This window comes from Leucopleurus acutus (assembly GCF_964270905.1).
Source record: "Leucopleurus acutus genome assembly, chromosome: 2".
NCBI lineage: Eukaryota > Metazoa > Chordata > Mammalia > Artiodactyla > Delphinidae > Leucopleurus > Leucopleurus acutus.
This window is the reverse complement of record NC_139143.1, coordinates 163,834,656-163,848,063: the sequence shown is the minus strand read 5'-3', so window position 1 is coordinate 163,848,063 and position 13,408 is coordinate 163,834,656.

The window sequence follows — 13,408 nt, the reverse complement described above, 5'->3', positions numbered from 1 at the left end:
TGGCCCTTCAAGGCCTTTCTTCCTCTCTCCTCCCCTCCTCTCCTGGAACCATATGCAGAAACCCCACCCCCACCCCCGTCAACCTGCACACCCTCCTCAATCCACATAAACATTTTCAGGGAAATAGGCCAAAGCGCCTATTTGAGAGAGAGAGAGAGAGAGAGAGAGCGCTCCTGCGTCATCTCCATGCTGTCTAAACAGCATCACTGGGGAAAGATCCATTGGTTTGGGTTTTTGCCGCTTCTCTTTTCCGGGTCTGCCCAGCCTTCCTCGGTGCCTCCTTTTCACTCACTTGCCAGGTCCCTGACCCCGGCCTCACCAGGCCTGGCCAAGGCAGAGTGGATGTCGGGATCCAGGCCAGGGCCGTGCTCAGCTGGGTCTAACGTGCCGGCCCTGCATCTCCACCAGCCTCTCAGGATGTTTCTGCCCCTGCCCAGGAGCTGACCTCCCTCCCATCCCTCTGTCTGTGCACTGTGCCCACCCCAAGCACTCTGGGGCAGCACAGCTGGAAGCACAGGCCTGGTGTCCTCACACCCCCGGCCCCCACATCCCCCGTCTGGAGCTCTCTCTGGACACCGCCAGGGGCCTCCCGCGGCAGCCCTGCCTTTGGCCTCACCCTGTGCTCTTTCTCCCCGCCAGTCCTCTCCTCTTGCCACCTCCGGCACACAGGTGGCCTCGCTCAGCTGGTCAGAGTGCGGAGGCCTCCATCACTGTCTGCAGAGGTAGCTGGCAGCAGCCATGGGCACGGGCACTCCTGCTGGCTTGGCACAGAAGGCTCATTAGTCAGGCTGCCACAGACACCTCCAAGTTCATTTCCTACTTCCACCTTTGGCTCCTCTCCCTGTCCCCACCTCCCTGTGGAGTCAAGGATTCTTCCTCTGAGCTCTCTTGATCACGAGGAAAGGAGAGCACTTGAACTTGGGACTCCGAGTTCACTATTCATGTTCAGGTCTCTGCTCTTTGTGTAAACATTCCAACCTAACTGCTCTCCTGAACTCTCCCATGATTGCTGAGAACTGGCACGTAGCAGGTGCCCAGTAAATATTTGTTGAATAAATGAATCAGCTGTTTTCCTCCCCTTTCCTGGGAACGCGGCCCCTAAGGAGTTTCTCCTAAACTGCTGCATGTGTGCTGCCCACTGCTTGAGACTTCCTCTCTGATCAACCAGCATCAGATACTCCAGCTCCATCACTCCCGTTTCCTGCCTCTCCCTTTTCTGAGCATTCGCTCCCCGGCTCAGCCTGAGCTGCTGGGTCAGGGACAGCAGAGTGCTCAGTGCTTTTTTCTTTTTTTTAATTAATTTATTTATTTTTGGCTGCATTGGGTCTTCGCTGCTGCACGTGGGCTTTCTCTAGTTGCGGCGAGAGGGGGCTACTCTTCGTTGAGGTGCTCAGGTTTCTCATTGCAGTAGCTTCCCTTGTTGCGGAGCACGGGCTCTAGGTGCGTGGGCTTCAGTAGTCGTGGCTTGTGGGCCCTAGAGTGCAGGCTCCATAGTTGTGGCGCACGGGCTTAGTTGCTCCGCGGCACATGGGATCTTCCCGGACCAGGGCTCGAACCCATGTCCCCTGCCTTGGCAGGCAGATTCTTAACCACTGCGCCACCAGGGAAGTCCCTGTGCTCAGTGCTTGTGCGCGTGGCTTTGCTGTCGGGAGCCGGGTGGTGTGAGTCAGGATCAGCGTGTGTAACCCGAGAGACGCATTTGCATCCCCTTCCCTGACAGGCCTTCCTCCTCTCCATCACTCTGCCTCTGAGCCGAGCGTAATTACTCATCTAATTTAATAGACATGCTCAATGGCTGAGGCTAGTGAACTCTGCTCGGGGGCAGGGTGATGGGCATGTTTGGAGCCTCCTGCACATTGTGTGGGCCCCAGGGGAGGGAGGCAGCAGGAGAGGGGCTGTCACAGAGGACCCTGCATGGGTTAGAGTTGCCTCAACAGAGTCTCAGCTCACGATGACCAGGGAACAGAAATGAACCCCACCCTGTTGGGCTGTCCCTCCCCTGGATCTGCAGGGCCCCTGATGGGCCCCATTGGCTACAGGCTCAGCTTGGTCAATCTTCCCTCTGGGTTTGGGGCACTGCAGTGCTTCTCCAAGTCCACCTCCACTCTGAGAATTAATCCAAGCCCTCCTACCTCCCCCGGGCACAGGGCTTCTTCAGACTGCAATTCCTATTATCGCCCTATGGATGTGGAGGTTGGGGCTGTTCCTAGATTCCTGGCAATTCGTGGAGACAGAGTCTTAGGACCACCTCCCCCCAACCTCCTCCTGGACTCTGGTTCTGCCAGGCATCCCTCTATGGGAACCGCAGGCTTCTCCCTCCTGGCCTCGAGCACAGCCCCTTTCACTGGTTTCCTCCAAGCACCACCAACAGAATGGCATCGCCAACACGCATCCGACTTTCCTGGGGTTTGGGAGGTGGGCATGGAGAAGCTGATGTGTTGGTTAGCACAGTGCAGATTGGAAGTCTGCTGGGCTACGTGTCCCCAGAGAACCGGGCCCCTAGACCCTCCCTTGTTCACTCTACAATGGAGAGGGATGTCCAGACCCTCCCCGACTGGAAAAAGAAAGGTTCCGGGCCCCAGGGAGCTTTGGCGGGCCTCGGTGGCCAGCGGGACACTGGTGTAATCTGCAAAGAAAGGCAGAAGAAAATGGATTATGGAGCCCAACACCCCTGGAGCTCGAGATCATCTGCATACAGGGCAGCAGACGCTCCTGCCAAAAAGGCTTCACATCGAGGAGCTCAGACCCCAACCTCCCTTCGCTTGTCCTCACCCGCCAGAATCCTTTCAAAGCTGTGCACAAACGGAGGAGGCCACGGATTACGTCCCCAAATGTTCAGAAATTGAATGAGGGATTCACTGCTTAACGGCAAAATTGACTTTAATGACCCCAGGCTCGGGAATCCCTGATCTTTCTGGCGCTCTGGAGCACGTACTGTTTCCTTGCACGTATCCTGTGTGTGTGCGTGTGCACGCATGTCACGTGCAAAGAGCGGGCGTGCACATCTCGGGTCTGTGTGCATGCAAGCAAACGTGTGGGTGTGTGCACGCCCATCCCTGTGCAGTGCTCCTCGCTACCTTCCCTGATCGTTTGTGCTTGTCTTTACCAAGGCCATCCTGATGCACGTGGCTCCGTGTTCCGCTGCATACTGTGTGTTTACACAGGTGCGCGTGTGCGTGTACTTGTCCACACAGGTATGTGGCCCTCAGAGTACGGTACATGCCCTGCCGACGTGTGTTTGATGCACATGCTCGTCTGTGTGTAGGCTTTTCTGCATATACATAACATGCAGTCTACGTTCATGTGACCATTGATGCCATCTTTGGATTCCTTAAATGTCCCAAGCTCTTTCCATACTCAAGGCCTCTGCATGTGTGCTCCCGCGCCTGAAACGCTTTCCCTGCTATTTGTCTCCTCATCCAACTCAAAGAACATGTTCTTTGCTATTTTTTCTCACAATGTCCAATTATTCTCCTTGCATGAGCTGATTTCCATTTGTAATTGTATATTTATTTGTGTGTTAACGGTGTCTATTCTTTGTCTCCGTGAAGGTAGGGAATGTCTCTTTGTAACCCTCGTATCCTCTGTGCCTTGCCTAATGTTCCGTTTATAGTAGGTTTTCAACAAGAATTAAATGACTGGATGAATCTCTGTGTGTGTGTGTGTGTGTGTGTGTGTGTGTTTGCCGCGTACCTCTGAGTAGGGGAGCATGCCTTTCTTGATGCCCATGCTTATCTGTGTGCACAAGTCCGCGTGCAAGTGTGTATACTAAGTACCTATACCTGTATGTATGTGTTTGACAGCGTGCATTAAAAATGGCAGGCATTGTGTTTCTTCTGCTCATCCCTGCCCCAGTTGGGATGTCTCAGGTCCTGCATAGACTTCAGGAAAGGAAAGCTGGGGTACCCAGAATGGCCTGGGAATGGAATATTGTCCTGAAGGCAAGCAGAGGAACACCCCAAAGGACTGCCCTGGCCATGGAGACACTCCTCGGGATGACTGCAGGTCTGGGGAGAAACCAGCTGCAGACCTCAGGGAAAGGACCGGGCATGGAAGTGATGGGCTGATGCCACTCATATTTCCTCACAAATCCTTGTTCAGCATCATTACCGAGCCTTCCTCTGGGCTGAGCCCTGAGCTGGGTGCTGGGGTGCAGTCTGGGTGAGCTGCTGCCAGGACCCACAACAAGAACCTTCCATCGTGGCGGCAATACTCAATTTCCCAGGACTGGCTTAGCTGCCTTACCCACCCCCACTGGACTCTGAGTTCCACAGGGTGGAGAGCAGGTCTGTCTCATCCACCGCTGTACACTCACTCCCTGGGGGTGCTTGATGACTATCAGTTAAATAACTGAATGAATAAAGAAACGCCCAGTCCCTCCCAGATATGTACAGAGAAAGAACAACTTCCATTTTTCTATAGCCTTAAAGCTCTCAGGAACTGCAACATCCCTCTCCTGGGTGCTCCCTCCCCAGCGAGAGGCCCCTTTGAGTCTCTCTCATCACTTATAAAAGTGGGGAGAGTATAAAAACAAAACAAAACTTAGGGGGAGATGTAGCTAATAGAACAACAACACACTGCAGCTATCGAATGCTATCAAAGTACACACAGTCAGAAGGCAGCCTAGGAACTAAGGTCGGCTGATAAGACCTTTGTGGGGAAAACAGCTCACATGGTTTAAAGAAGCTGCTAATAGCCCAGCCCGAATGCCAGCAGAATCCTTATAGCTAAAATGGCTATAGAAGCCCCTGCCCAGCCAGGGTCTGGTCTAAGGAAGGTGGAACCACATTGGGACGCTGCCCAGGTCAATCCGCCGCTTGGAGCTGCGATCTCCTCCCCTGCAAAATGCAGATGAGAATCCACATGCTGATTATAAAGATGAAATAAGAAGAGGCTGGCAGGCATTAGGGGCTCAGCCCATGCAGTTTCTTCTTTCCTTACAGACAGACTCACTGCAAAAGAATTTCTGATGGGTGTTCTTGGGGTTGGGATTTAGCAGACCCAAGTTCATAACATTAGCGACACTTATTGATTCATTATGTGCCGGATGCTATGCCGGCACTTTATATGACCTCTTGTAACGTACAGAACAAATCCATTATGATTCCCATCTAATAGGTGAGGAAACCATGTCTTGGAGGGGTTAAGCAGCCTTAGCTGAAGGTCACACAAGCTAGTGAATGCAAGAAGCCAGTTTGGGGGAATCAGTGGCAGAGCCTGAGTTTCTAACCTGTGTGCTTTACAATAAATTTACTTAGCAATGTCACGTTTCTCTGAGCCTCAAATTCCCATCCTGTAAAACAAAGAAGTTAGATGAGACTGCGGGTTTTCAGAATTTTTTACCACCTGAACCTTTCTATGCAAACAGAATCCCAATGTGGAAAATAAGTAAAAAGGGAGCTGCTCTGATAGACACATGGCAGAGCCTTGCCCCCAACTCTTTGTTGCCCCCTAAAGCAGACCCTGAGGTACCTCTGGGACATCAGGGAACAGACTAGAAAATGCTGGAACTGTCCTTTTCGTTTACTTTTGCTTTTGTGGCGATCATTTCATAATATATAACAATATCGAATCACTATGCTGCCCACCTGAAACTAACATAATACTGTATGTCATGTATAACTTAATATAAAAAAAGGAAAGAAAAATCCTGGACTAGATGATTTCTATGGGCCCTACTAGCTCAGACATTCTGGGATTCTATTCACTTAACGCTTGTCAGTTGATGGATGCCTTGGAAGGTGGGAAGATGAGGGAAGCTGGTTCTAGAAGCAGGAAGAGAGGAGGCGAAACCACCATCACCCTCCACGCCCATCTATAAAGTGGAAATCAACTCAAGCACTAAGATAACAAGAAAAATCTAGCCTGGAGAGCACGGAAAGGCCCCAGGGCAGATGGAAGCTCCAAGCTGAGGTGCGACCTGGGTGGGGTGAGGGGCAGGAAGCCCAGCTCCCCTGAGTAAGGGGCTCACCAGCCCCTCTCAGATGTGCCTGGGAGTCCCTCGCCTGATTGGAGAGCCTTTGTTTGAAGTCCTGATTTATGTAGCTTCGCGCTGCAAACTATGGCATTATGTTGCCAGTGAAGATTCAAAACTGTAAAATAATTGTGGTGCTGAAATTATTCACAGATCCATCCAGACCCAGCACTTCGGGAAGGCGGTCAGATTTACACGGAGCACATGGTGAGCGCATAATTCAGGCGAAACAGATAAGCTTGTTCTGCTCCTGACAGAAGCAGTTCCCCGGAGACTGCTGGGCAATGCCAGGCCAAGTACACACCCGTCCTAGGGAAGGGAAGGCCCGTCACCACTGAGGGCGACACACAGCGACAAGGGGCAGGCCATGCTTGAAATGAAGCGTCTACATGGTACCTGGGCAAGCATAGGAAGCCGGGGCTGTGGCGTCCTTGTTCTTAACTCAGGAGGCCACATGGGAAGTGATTGGGGTGCCCAAGAAGGCCCTGGGTTTGCGTCTAGCTCTGAAGCCAACCAGTGAATCAGCTGGCCAGCACATTCATCAAGCCGTATTTGGTAAAAAAAAAAAAAAAAAAAAAAAAAACCCACTATATTTGGTCCATGGAGGAGGCAACAGCATCCTTCAACTGACAAAATGGGCTCTGCCCCCTGGGGCGGGCTGCATCCATGTGGACTGGATCAGGTGCAGGTGTCAGGTGTACCAGGATGGTCTTGTCAATATCTTTCCCCCAAGTCTTTGCCTGAAAACTTTATTTCCTTTCTTGCAAGTTTAAGTTGCTTTATACGGCACTTTACCAAGGAGGTAGATGTTTTTTTATATTCCCCACAACGGTATTTTCATTCTCACCAAATAAAGCTGGTCATGATAATAGCTAACATTGGTTGAGTGCTATGCTAAGAACTTTATAAACATTATTTTATTTTAACCCTCTAAAGCAGTGCTTCTCAAACTTTAGCCTGAATCAGAATCATCTGAGGGACTTTCTAAGTCACAGAAACTTCTAGGTTTCTAACTCAGAGAAAGCAGCTGGCTGCTGTGTCCCAGCTCCAAAGTTTCTGATTCAGGAGGTTAGAGTGCAGACTGAGAATGTGCCTTTCTAACCAGTTCCCAGGTAATACTGATGCTGCTGGTCGGGGGACTACTCCTGGAGGACACTGCTCTAAAGAAAGGTAGGTATGATGAAGCTTAAGAGCACTTGTGTGTGCTTGTTCTGCAGCCAGATTGCCTGAGTTCAGATCCTGAATTCCTCCACTTCCTGGCTGTGTGACTTTGGGCATGTTGCTTAACCACTCTGTGCCTCAGCTTCTCCATCTGTAAAATGGGTATAACAACAGTAACTCCCTCATAAGGCTATTACCAAAAGCAAATAAATTTAACACACTCTCAGAACAGTGCCTGGCGCATGGGAAACACTTGATAAACGTGAGTTACCACTATAATCCCCTGTGTTCATACGGGTAGTGTGTAAATGGCGGCGAAATCTACCTCCTGTTGCACTAAACTTGAACTACGAACTAACTCATGGTGGGCCCACAACCTCTCTTTTCTCCATCTCAGGGATGTCACTGTGACACTGTCTGATGAAGCTGGAGCTGGTGGCCTTTGGTAGAAAGTCTCTGGGAGTGCTGCAACCTCCAGAGGCAGCATGGGGGTGAGTCAGGAAATCCAGGCTTGCGTTCTGATGCTGCTGTTAGCTGTGTGATGCTGGGCAAATCAGTCTTCCTCTCTGAGCCCGAGTTCTCTCACCTGGGAAAAATAGGGCCACCCTGGAGGTGAACCCTGATCATAAAATGTTCTGAATGCTGGGGAATTAGCGCTTGGATCCAAACGTGAGTGCTGCTCAAACTTGTCGGCTAAAGGGCACCTACTAAAAGGGAGCATTGCTCAGAGCCAGGAACTGTCTCTGATCTCCTATGTTTTAATCTTAAAAGTGCACACGTAATTTGTATTCTACTCCATAGTATTGCCATGTTTGTTTGCACATGAAGATAATAACATTTTCTTTCTGAATCTTCTAATAAAACAGGCATCCAGGAGACATAGATCGTGATTGCCTAGGGCTTTGAATCCTCCGGTGCGTGTCTGAACACATTCGTGGCGAGCTCAGCTGTGGAGAAGGGGCCAGTGCCCAGGTTCCTGGAGGAGCCGGCCAGGCAGTGTCCTCCCCAGGATGACTTCCTTGGAGGACTGTTGCCGGAACCATGCTCAAGGCTGCTCTGTCCCTTCCACGCAGGGGAGATGCCATCAGCCCTGCACAGTCTGAGGTTCCTGTTCACGGAGAGATTGTACATCAAGTGTTTTTCATTCAGAATTGGAAGCTTTAATATGTTTTACAGGAAGCCCTTTTATGTGCAAATAAAAAATGCATGATTATAGCAGACAATGTAAAGCAGTGAGCACCTCGGAGCCGCTGTATGTTTAGAAAGAACGGATACGCTTCCCCCTAAAATGACACAACCGCATCCTTTCCTGTTCGTTACGGAATCAGGCAGAGAGGGGCTCTTGTGTAAAAAGGCAGAGCTTTTCACAACACTGTACACACATATGTGTGTTTATTGGGGGGGGGGCAGGCGGTGGGCGGGGACACAGAACTAGCAACGCTCTCTGGCTCTACTAGTTTAATATTGATACCTTCCTTTCTTCTTTGTAGGAGAAGAGATGGACAGAAGCCAAGGGCAGTGGCCATGACCCGGGGGGCGGTTAATTTGACATTTTAATGACTAGTCCTTCTCTGCAGACTCCAAAACCCTCACCATTTCTAGACTCAACAAAAGCCAGAGTTGATGAGACCTTGAAAGGTCATCCCCTCCCCCGATGAGCACAAGTGGGTATCTCTCATGTTCTTAAGGAGAAAAGGTGGGATCCTTGCCCTTTCTCTAGGAAACCACTATGGGGGTGGGTCACGTCACCTCCTGTCCTGCCAATGAGATGCTAGGGAGAATCCTGGGCTGTACTTGTGAATCCAGGAGCTGCGCCTGGCCAGGCAGCTAGGAGTCGTGGCCACAGCCAGGAGCTGTGCAGGGTTGGGGAGACTCCGTGCTTTTCTAGAAAGTGTGCGCCCCTCCTTCCAGTGCCCAGTGACACAGCTTGGTGTAAGTAAAAGGCCAGGATGGACATTAGATTCCACAAAGTATAGACTAAACTTATAGCCCTAACTTTGAACTTGCAGAGCAATACAGATTCAAGCCCAGAGCAGGCATCGAATAGAAGGAAGGAGTAGGCCAGGTGGAGACTTCCTGGGCTCTCATCTTGGCTTTGCCACTCACTACCATGTGATCTTAGGCCAGTGGCTCTCAACTGGGTGAGTTTGCCTCTCAGGAGACCTTGGCAAGGTCACACGCAGGAGTGTGGCGTCATAGAGTCATACACTGGAGACATTTTGGGTTGTCACCATTGAGGGAGTGGGAGGGGGTGGCTACTGGCATCTAGTGAGAAGAGGCCAGGGGTGCTGCTAAACATCCTGCGATACACAGAACAGATCCCACAGGAAGGAGTTATCAGGCCAAAATGTCAATAGTGATGAGGCTGAGGAATCCTGCCTTAGAGCTCTATTTACAACAGCCAGGACATGGAAGCAACCTAAGTGTCCATCGACAGATAAAAGGATAAAGAAGATGGGGCACGTATATGCAATGGAATATTACTCAGCCATAAAAGGAAACGAAACTGAGTTATTTGTAGTGAGGTAGATGGATCTAGAGTCTGTCATACAGAGTGAAGTAAGTTAGGAAGAGAGAAACAAACACCATACGCTAACACATGTATATGGAATCTAAAAAAAAAAAAATTTCTGTAGAACCTAGGGGCAGGACAGGAATAAAGACGCAGACGTAGAGAATGGACTTGAGGACACAGGGAGGGGGAAGTGTAAGCAGGGATGAAGTGAGAGAGTGGCATGGACATATATACACTACCAAACATAAAATAGATAGCTAGTGGGAAGCAGCCGCACAGCACACGGATATCAGCTCGGTTCTTTGTGTCCACCTAGAGGAGTGGGATAGGGAGGATGGGAGGGAGACAAAAGAGGGAGGAGATATGGGGATATATGTACATATGGCAGATTCACTTTGTTATACAGCAGAAACTAACACAACATTGTAAAGCAATTATACTCCAATAAAGATGTTAAAAAAAAAAAAGGAAATCCTGGCTTAGGCAAATTATTGAATGTTTCTGGTGCCTTAGTTTCCTCATCTCTAAAATGGGGATGTGAGCCCTCCTAACAAGACTCTTGTGAGGATGAAATGTTCCAGTTTGTATAAAGTGCTTAAACAGTGCCTGGCACAGAATAATCACTACATATGTGTGCTGTCAGTGCAATGATTGCCACCTGGGACAGTAGAAGGAGCCAGGGCCGAGGGAGGGAACCCGGCAGAGTCTGCGCAAGAAAAGAAGTCCAAGGACAGGAACAAGAGGAGAGGTCAAAGGCAAGGTTGAATTTGGTGTCCTAAAGTTGAGAATTCAGAGCTGGGGAGGCAAGATGGAGAGGAAGTGGGTTGAGGGAAAGGGGTCCAGCTTCCTCACACCCCAGCTGGGATTTGAGGGTCTGCTTTATACAGGGTGGACAGCCAGACAGCAGGTGAACAGAGGGACCCACCACAGTCCACAGCTGCAGTGGCTCATGGTCACTCTCCTCCTGCCCTGCCTGCCCCATGGCCACCCTCACCTGCCCCCTGAGAGCTGCTGGGCACAGAAAGATCTTCGGCCTCCGGCACTGGGCAGAAAATGCCGTCTGAAGCAGCCCAAGCTCTGAGTTCCAGGGGACACAGAGTTGTACTGGGTCCTGGGAGGGTTGTGGCCCCCAAAAGATAAGTCTACCTGGAACTTCCGAGTGTGACCTTATTCAGAACAAGGGTCTTTGCAGATGTAATTAAGGTAAGGATCTCAAGATGAGATCATCATCCTAGATGAGGGTGGGGCCTATATCCAGTAACTTATAAGAGATGGAAAAGGAGGAGACACAGAGATGCAGGGAAGGGAAGGTCATGTGATGACAGAGGCAGAGATTGGAGGGATACCGCTCTGAACCAAGGCACACCAAGGATCTCTGGCAGCACCCAGAGGGTGGGAGAAAAGCCTGGAACAGATTCTCCTTCAGAGCCTCCAGAAGGAACCGACCTTGCTGACACCTTGATTTTGGAGTTCTGGGCCCCAGAACTGGGGAGAATGATTTTCTCTTGCTGTAAGCCACCAGGTTTGTGGTAATTTCCTACAGCAGCCCTACAGTTCCCCAGACAGAAAGGCCTCAAGGCCAAGAAGTACCATCAGACCCGGCAGCTGGGCGGGAGCTCGGACGTTGGTCTTTGTCCCAGGGCCTGGGACAAAGCTTTCAGCATCTTGTCCTCAGATAACTGTTCCCTAATGGGACCTTTTCTTCCCCGAATCCCAGAGCTCTCCACACTTGGCAAGATCGGAGTCTCAGAGCAGTCAACAAGGGCACTGGACGGTCAGGTTACGGCAGCATAAACAACCAAGTGTGTGGGAAGCAAAGAGAAAAAATGAGCACAACCGAAGCTTTATTAATTGTCCGAGCTATTTAGCAGTAGGAATTGAAAAGAAAGTAGTTAGCTGTTGAAGGAAGAAATGGAAAACTCTGGTCTTTCATTAATCTCCCTGCCCTCCGTGTCAAATGCCCATTGTCACGGGGTGCACAAAGGCGGCCACAGTTTGCGGCAGAAACTTTAAGGGCCCAGCAAATGGGAACTCCTAGACCCGGGAGAGAAGACTTCAATGTTGAAAGTGTTTTCTCCGCAGCCAGAGGTGCCCATTTCCAGTCCTTTTCTATCTGCACACTTTCCTTCAATGACTCCGGAGGGTAATTACAGTGCTGTTCGCAAATGAAGTATGGAAGATATGAGAGACAGGCGAGGCTGTCAATCGTCCTGCAGGAATGCGCGGTCTGTCTCCAGGAGATACAGAAAGCATCGATCCTCCTGCCTGGGGGACTTGGGGCGTGAACGGAAGGCGCCCCGGGAGGGAGGCTGCAGTGAAGTCACCTTCACCTCCGCGGGGCTGGCTGGCTGAGGAGAGGAGGTTCTAACCCCAGGGAGGCACCTGGTATAAGAGATTGGTCCCCTGCCCCCCACTGCCCCACTCCCCAAACAAGCCTTTGAAGACCCAAGGGCTTGCATTTTTTGTGTTTTCCGTCCTTGGATGAATGATCCAAAGGTCCCACACCCAGGCAGCATAAGGAGCCCCAGTGCCCAAGAGCCTGCCCTTCCATCAGTGACTTGGAGATCGCCAAAAGACACTAGCTTGCAGACACAGGTACACAGGACACAGTTGCAGGAGACTTTGGAGGTGCTGCCAGGGAGATGGGATCAAACAGATGTCCTTGGCCTGGACCAAGAGACGAAGATTTACAAGATGAAGTGACATAGTATAATCATGCAATTTTGCCCCTGGGTCCCGAACCCAACACCTGGCTTACAGCGGTCCCACCATGCAGCTCTAGGGCTGTGAGCTAAGAGTAATCTCAGCATCAGTCAGTTCTCTGCTGTGGGTACCAATGACAGCTGACATGTGTGAACACGTTCTCCAGGCCAGGTACCTTACCTGGTGTTTTATGGCAATGTCCCATTTGATCCTCATAATGGCCCTATGAGACACATAGTATTATTATTTCTAGTTGCCAGATGAGGCAACTAATGTTGAGGGCAGTTAAGTGACTTTTCCAAGACCTAAAGAGTGGGGGAAGCAGAATTTGAAATACAGACAAGCTGGCTGCAAAGCCCATTGCTCAGGCTGCTGCAAGTTGCAAAAAAAAAAAAAACTATTTAAACTTGGGCTGCTTCAGTGGAAGCATCTGCTCTGCCCTGCTCAGGCCACAACACATTGGGATGGGTGCTCAGGCCTGGGCACCATGCTTCCAGAGAAACACTGACCGTTGAGGACATGAAGGTAAAGGAAGCAGCATATACAATACTTCCTCTGACTGTCCCTAAGTCTCTCACTCCCACTGTGTCTTGACTTTCTTGAGGCCCCTTCTCTCTGAACTCTCCGCAGTGTCCTGGAGGGACAGGACAGTCCATCAGCTACTCCCCAGCATTGCTTCCTTTCCTGCCCATCAGAGATGCCACCGCCATCATATTGATCCCATTCTTGTCAAACTCTCAACCTCCTTGTCTTTTTGCTCATCCCGTCCAGCAAAATGCCAAGTCTGGTTTAACCCAGCTGTTCTTTTCTTTTTCTTAGGGACTTGGGCTTCTGAAAGGAGAAAGATGGGGAAAAAATTATACTGTAGACTAGGACACGACCAGTTCACAGTCTCCATCCTGACCTGGACCCTCAGCTCTGCCACCAATGACCTTCCACACATCAGCTTTGTCTACTGCCTCCCCTCCTGATGTTTTAACCCTCATCCCTTCTTGGCAAGCCCCCTTACCCCAGCGCTACACTCCTGTGTATGACCTTCACCTCCATGAGAGAGA